Below are 7,515 nucleotides of genomic sequence, written 5' to 3'. Positions count from 1 at the left end.
TACTTTGATAGGGTTTCTGACTTCATTCATGTCTTTCAAGAAGACAGGGATATGTGAATGCTTTACCACATTTTCCATGTCCCTATTGCCTATTTGCATCATGAGTTCTTTTAGGTGCATGAGGGGTACCAGAACTAAGGCAGGCTTTCCATATCTTTTACTTCCATTTTGTTTGTCCTGTGTGAGTTTTTTGATGACTATGAAGGATACTGGATAGGGTATAGGTTGTCTCTCATTCCTTACATTCATAGAGCTTCTCTGAGGAGTGAGTTCACATTTCTTAATGTCACTGGAAATTGCTCATATCTATAGCTTTTCTCTCTAGTTTAAGTTCCTTTATGTCTTTTAAGGGTAGTGGGGTATGTGAACACTCTCTCCACATTGCTTACATTGATAAGATTTCTCTCCAGTGTGAGTTCTTTCAAGGCTTCAAAGGTGACTGGAATGAGGGAAGGCTTTCCCTCATTGTTAACATCGATAGGGTTTCCCTTCAGCATGAGTTCTTTTATGAAAGTGAAGGCTACTGGAAGAAGTGTAGGCTTTCCCACATTGGTTACATGCATAGGGTTTCTCTCCAGTGTGAGTTCTTTCATGAATATGAAGGTTACTGGAATCATTATAGGCTTTCCCACATTGCTTACATGGATAGTGTTTCACTCCACTGTGAGTTGTTCTATATCTGTTAAGGTGACTGGAACAAGTAAAGACTTTCCCACATTGCTTACATCCATAGGGTTTCTCTCCAGTATGAGTTCTTATATGTGTTTGAATGTTTGTGGAATGAGTAAAGGTTTTCCTACATTGCTTACATGCATAGGGTTTCTCTCCAGTGTGAGTTCTTTCATGACCACAAAGGCTACTGGAAGAAGTGAAGGCTTTCCCACATTGCTTATATGCATAGGGTTTCTCTCCAGTGAGAGGTCTTCTATGTTTCTGAAGGTGACAGGCTTCAATAAAGGCTTTCCCACACTGTTTCCATTCATGAGACTTTATTACATTCTGTATCCTTTCATGAATTAGAAAAACCTTGTGAAAAGTGAAGGTTTTCCCATAAGCATTACATACATAGCATTTACATGGTGTTTGCCTAAGCAGAGTTTCCTTGCTTACAATGTTCTCTGGCATCTATTGAGATGATTCATCACATCGAACATGTTGTTTATGTTCATGCAGTCTCACTAACATTTCATGTCTACAAAATGGAAAATGATTACCATTGTTTTCCTATTAATGATTTATTAACAGAAGTGATGGAGTTCATTTCTGTAAGGATTTATGAACCCAAATGTACTACATGGTCTGCAGCATGGCCCAAGGTCAGCTATTATCCTATTATCAAAACAGTGGTGTTCATAGGTGTTTCCCTAATACTATTTCCATGTTAGGGATTTGACAACACTGAATGAGTTTTACTACATGGAAATACACTTAAAGTGCTTATTGAGATGCCCTCAATCAAAAGCATGTTGAATTGTGAAATATGAGAAGGAATATAAGGAGACAGGTTGAAAAGTATGCCAGTCTATGCCAGTGCACATGAAACTGCCACTCAGATGGGATTTGACATAGTATTGTTAAATAAGTGAAACTTATTTTTGTATGTTGAGCAATAGGACAGTGTCTCTTGTGACTTCTTGGGACAAAACACGTTATGAATAATGGCACATGTCAGATTTTGTATTTTCTGATTCTGGATGCTGAACCTATATTTCTAATCTCAGAGAAACTTTTCACTCATTTCATCAGTTAACAAGTGGAAGTTGGGGTCTCATTTCCTTGGTTTTCAAACTTCTTGGCATGCCATATTTGATATTAACTGTTTTTGTTGAATAGAAATTACCTCATATTTCTTCTGGGATTCCTGAAGTCCTCTTCAACACTTTCATTTTCTTCTTTTATTTATAAGATGTAGACACAGAGAAATCATTACTGGTTAATCAGTATGAAAGAACAATTTAAGACCCCAGCTATTTTCATAGTATAATATTATTATGCATGTATATGAGCAATTACTGACCCTTCTTAAACACCCTACAAGGCAACAAAAAGAATGAGCCAGAACAGTAGTGCATAGTTTGAATAAGGTAACAATGCCATGTTTACCTATGTAGGACAGGTTGCTGTAGGTTTCTAGCATGAGTTCTCTGTAGAGCTTCTTTTGGGAAGGATCCAAAAAGCCCCACTCTTCTATGGTGAAGTTCACAGCAACATCCTCAAAGGTCAGGGGTCCCTAATATGTCCCACACACATTTGTAAGAATTGTGAGTGTCACAGCAGTGCAAACAGACAATCTCTGTATAATAAATTCACATGGTGATGTGGTCTCCACATATTCAATGCATTTCATTTTTATCACACTCTCATTCTCCATCTATACTCACAGGCACTTCATAATAATTCTGAAATCTCACTGGACGTATTTGCTAAATTCAAAGCATAACATTGTCACAAAAATTACATATAATACACTGGGATTGTAGCAATCTACTAAGAAATTCCTTCAACTTAGTTCCCATTAGAGTAATGTCAGCTGAAAAGAGACTGTATGAATAATGTTAGAAATACATGAGTAACACTTTCATGGCAGTTATTTCAGAACTACTAATGGGATGAACCTCACCAAACTAAATATAAATTGTAACAAGGGGAGAGTGTTCTGAAGCAATTTATTACAACAATATCCTATTGTATACATACTACTTATGATTATTTGCACATTTCTGCAATGTTCACTATAGGGAGTCTGAAGTAAGATAACCCACAATGCATTCCTTGTGAATAATAGAAAGTTGGTATGACAAATAATACTTAATATCTCTTATCAAACGTTTTTTCTAGAATTGAGCTCCTCCTTGGTGACTGCATCAAGAGAGGACATTTGGAAACTTCTATCTGGTTTCTTACAGACCAACCCAAATTTAAGCTAAATAAGACTGATGAAGGATCATTCAAATAACATTGGTTTTTGCTTTAAGATGTAAAAGCACAATGTAGGAAGGAGAAATGTGGCATGTGTCCATAGAAATAGATGGATTTCAACAAGTCATCACATCATACTATATGTATAAAATTTTGTAATTTTGAAATGCACCTCAAAACTCATGAACAAAATGACTTTTCAAAGTGTAATTGGTGTAATAAATTAAATAATTGGAATAAGAAAGTGACCCTTGAACCACTCGTGGAGGCCTAATCTTGTAATTTCCCCAGAATTAACACAGGTTAAAACTTGGAGTAATCTACATAGCAAGAACCACAGTGAAAATAGTGAAGAATGGGAAGGAGAGAGCAAGGGAAAGAACAAAAAGTGACCTACTGCCTAATACTGAAAAAAAATGTTCAAACTACATTTTCAAGGACACTCTGTTACATGAAAGAGATTAATAAATAGGCCTGAGAGGAAAGGGAATCAGTCTTCCCATGGCTTTAAAGTAAGAGAAATCAATTCATGATGGAAGACACATCATAAAATGGTGGCTAAAGTACAAAATCTGGAAAACACAATGAAAGTGCAAACCTGATTCTCTTCGAAACACACTTTGTATTCTCATGTGTAGTGGAAAATGATCCAATTGCATTGGGAGATACAAAAGTTAAAATCTGAATACTTTTGAACTTACGGTGTCACAGGCTTTTCATCTCAGTGTCTGTAAACTAAAGAAGGACTAGCATATGTTCAATGTGATCATGGGATACATCTCCAGTTCAAGAGCTATATATAAAGTCTCTGAAAGTAACACAAAAAGTAGAGAATTTTGAAAGTCACTACACAAGAACATACAAAATGACTGTAGAATGTTAATATATTAGAGAGGCAAAAGGAGAACAATGATAAAGAGCTGCAATATAAGACAAACAAAATGATTAATGCACAGCATATCCTAATGAATGAGAATGTGATTGAGAAATGCAAATGTCTATTCAACATAAAACAACACATACAAATCAAGATCTATGTCCCTGATTTACAAATGAAATAGTTGGGCTCCAGCTACTGAAAACAACTTAGGAGGAGTTGACAGTGAGTAGTTACAGAGCACTCACTGGAAACCAGGACAGACACGAGCATCCTTGGGAGTTCTCTGATGTCTGAGGTTGAAACTCACAGTGCTTTGGGGATATTTTCTGGACAGTATTTGGTTTTTCCATGCAAAGAGCTGGTGGAATCACAATGTAACATTTCTATTATGAAACTCTCTGAAGAAGAGGCTTAAGACAAAGACAGATTTAGGTAGTGTCCTGGAAAAAGGTCTCATGATTTTGGCAATTTGTGTAGGTCAGAAGCTTAACAGGGTAAGAGTTCCCTGCTGACACCACCAACAACAGGTGTTGGCGAGGATGCGGGGAAAAAGGAACCCTCTTACACTGTTGGTGGGAATGTAGACTAGTACAACCACTCTGGAAAAAAATTTGGAGGCTACTTAAAAAGCTGGACATCGATCTACCATTTGATCCAGCAATACCACTCTTGGGGATATACCCAAAAGACTGTTACTCCAGAGGCACCTGCACATCCATGTTTATTGCGGCACTATTCACAATAGCCAAGTTATGGAAACAGCCAAGATGCCCCACCACTGACGAATGGATTAAGAAAATGTGGTATCTATACACAATGGAATTTTATGCAGCCATGAAGAAGAACGAAATGTTATCATTCGCTGGTAAATGGATGGAATTGGAGAACATCATTCTGAGTGAGGTTAGCCTGGCCCAAAAGACCAAAAATCGTATGTTCTCCCTCATATGTGGACATTAGATCAAGGGCAAACACAACAAGGGGATTGGACTATGAGCACATGATAAAAGCGAGAGCACACAAGGGAGGGGTGAGGATAGGTAAGACACCTAAAAAACTAGCTAGCATTTGTTGCCCTTAATGCAGAGAAACTAAAGCAGATACCTTAAAGCAACTGAGGCCAATAGGAAAAGGGGACCAGGTACTAGAGAAAAGGTTAGATCAAAAAGAATTAACCTAGAAGGTAACACCCACGCACAGGAAATCAATGTGAGTCAATGCCCTGTATAGCTATCTTTATCTCAACCAGCAAAACCCCTTGTTCCTTCCTATTATTGCTTATACTCTCTCTACAACAAAATTAGAGATAAGGGCAAAATAGTTTCTGCTGGGTATTGAGGGGGGGAGCGGGAGGGGGTGGAGTGGGTGGTAAGGGAGGGGGTGGGGGCAGGGGGGAGAAATAAACCAAGCCTTGTATGCACATATGAATAATAAAAGAAAAATGAAAAAAAAAAAAAAAAGAGTTCCCTGCTGGCAAATACAAAGGGGCAGGAGGAGAGTTCATTTCAGTCACTGAAGGAGAGACACCAGAGTATGGCAATCTCCCAAAGCTAAATCCTTACCTGCTCTTAACCCAACACAGAGACTTATGGTCTGTGTGGTGTATCCATGTAGGGTGTGTAAAGCTATGGAATATGTATAACCTTAGAATGGACATTTTATTGTGGCCTTGGATAAAGCAGTCTGCTTTGCTGAGGTAGATATAGGTTTGGCTTTAGTCCATCTTGATTCTTGTGTAGAATATTGTTTGTATGTAACTCCTATTTCTACATGTATGTAATAATTGCATCCCCTGTGTTGGCACATTTTAACTTACTTGGCTGAAAATGGGTAGATTGTGTAATAAGGACTCAGAAAGTCTGGGCCAACTTTCTCATTCAACCTCCTTGAAGTATGACATCAGGCCCTATTTCATTTCCTGGTACAGGCCTTGCATACAAAAGATGAAGAAGTTCATCACTACGAGATCAGCCTTAACTAAAATGGTAACAGTTGTTAGAATTAAACAAAGTAACCTTAAAAAGGTATGAAAATGGCATTAATCCCACTGGGTAAAGGTATATTTAGAGTACTCAAATGCTGTAAGGCAGAGTGTAAAAATATTTTAACTTCATGGCTGGCAGAGTGGGTCAAGTGCTAGAGTCCCTGCCTAGAAAATGTAAGGCCCTGAGTTGAAACACCAGGATGATCAAAAAAAATTTTTAACTTCAGTAAGTGAGAAACAAACATGAAAACCAAATAGACTTATACTGTTTCTTAATGGATACAAAGTATAGAGAGACATAAAGTGAGACAGGAATAATATTGAATGTGTAGTGGGAAGGGTAAAAAAGGAAATTGTCTTGATATTCAAATTTAGCGGAGTTTGCTAAATTTTGAGTAGCTATAATACATGGTAACTATGAAGAAAATATTTCTTTTTAATTTCCTGGCAGTATTGGGATTTGAACTCAGAACTGCAAGATTGCTAGGCAGGTGCTATACCACTTGAACCACTCCACCAACAAAGAAAATGTTTCTAATACAGACAAAACAACAAAGAAAAACAAATGAAACAACAGCATATCAATCATACATAAAGCACAGAGCATGAAAACATGATTGGAGGGAGGGATCAGTATCTGCACAAGTCATTAATAAATGTAAGATAGTGGACTAGACTAGTGCATCAGTGAATTATTAGTACCTCAGAGGCATAAAGCCAGAAAAATGGAAAGGTTCAGTAGTGCACAACACCCTATACACAATAGAAAATTGGAGATCAGGAGAGAGGGAGGGGAAAAAGCATAAGCCTGTGGAATACATAGGATCAAGAGCAGAACTGAGTAAAGAAAGCAAGAGCCTCACAAAGCATGCTGGCAATAGGAAACTTCTCTCTACTTCTAGGCATTCAGTCAAGGTGCAGTGGTGGCAGCCCATGTTGGTAAGCTGCTGAGTCTGGGAACTTTATCACTGAGAGGTCCCTTCATTGTCCTATCTCTGGGAACTAATAATAAGGGTCAGTTTCTGATCCAGTGAGTGTTGCCCTGGAGTGCTGGTCTAGCAATAAGGGAAAGGTCTCAGGGGAGATTAGGGCAGAGCTACATGTGGTTGGAAACTGGTCAGATATGCAGGTGACAGAGGAAATCTCTTTCCATTTGGGTCATTGGTAACAAAACATGTTAAGGACAAATTCTCAAATGTTGCATAAAATTAAAATCTACTGGAAAATTTTGAAAAACCTATTTTAATTCACTGATTAATGAACACAGATATAAATCAAAGTAGAAACACCTTATCAACTGATCTGTTTATAATAGTATGATATTCACTTAAGCAGCACATATACTGAAAATGGAATGGTGCAGAGAAGATTAACGTGGCCATGCACAAGGATGACATGCAAATTCCTGAAGCATTATGTATTTTTTAAAAGACAGTATCCATGAAACTCAAACATAACTAACAAAGTTATGTCCCATTCATCCATGTACTTTCTTTTATTAAGCTGTTATTATTTGAAGTAGGGTGCTGCCAATGTCCAACTGTGTATGTTAGCAGTCCTCCTGCCCCAGGTTCTATTGCAGCTGGGTGTATAAGTAGGAACCAGAATGATGAAAAATACACTTGTAGCTTGGTTGTGTTCCATGGAACATTCTGCACAAATTTATAATTTGCTCATATTATGCAAACAGCATTCATCTACATGCATAATTTTCACTGGACTTTTCTTGTTT

General features: G+C 37.7%; 1 non-coding gene across 1 annotated transcript; it reads left to right on the top strand.

Annotated features, from left to right (window-relative positions):
- Positions 1-7,102: 7,102 nt before the first annotated feature.
- Positions 7,103-7,208, top strand: LOC141417052 (U6 spliceosomal RNA). The gene has a single exon (XR_012441681.1). It is a non-coding gene; the product is annotated as a U6 spliceosomal RNA (small nuclear RNA).
- Positions 7,209-7,515: the final 307 nt, after the last annotated feature.

The sequence above is a fragment of the Castor canadensis genome, chromosome 14 (assembly GCF_047511655.1).
Source record: "Castor canadensis chromosome 14, mCasCan1.hap1v2, whole genome shotgun sequence".
NCBI classification, from domain to species: Eukaryota; Metazoa; Chordata; class Mammalia; order Rodentia; family Castoridae; genus Castor; species Castor canadensis.
The sequence above is the reverse complement of the archived record's forward strand: the minus strand, read 5'-3'. Positions and strand labels throughout refer to the sequence as shown.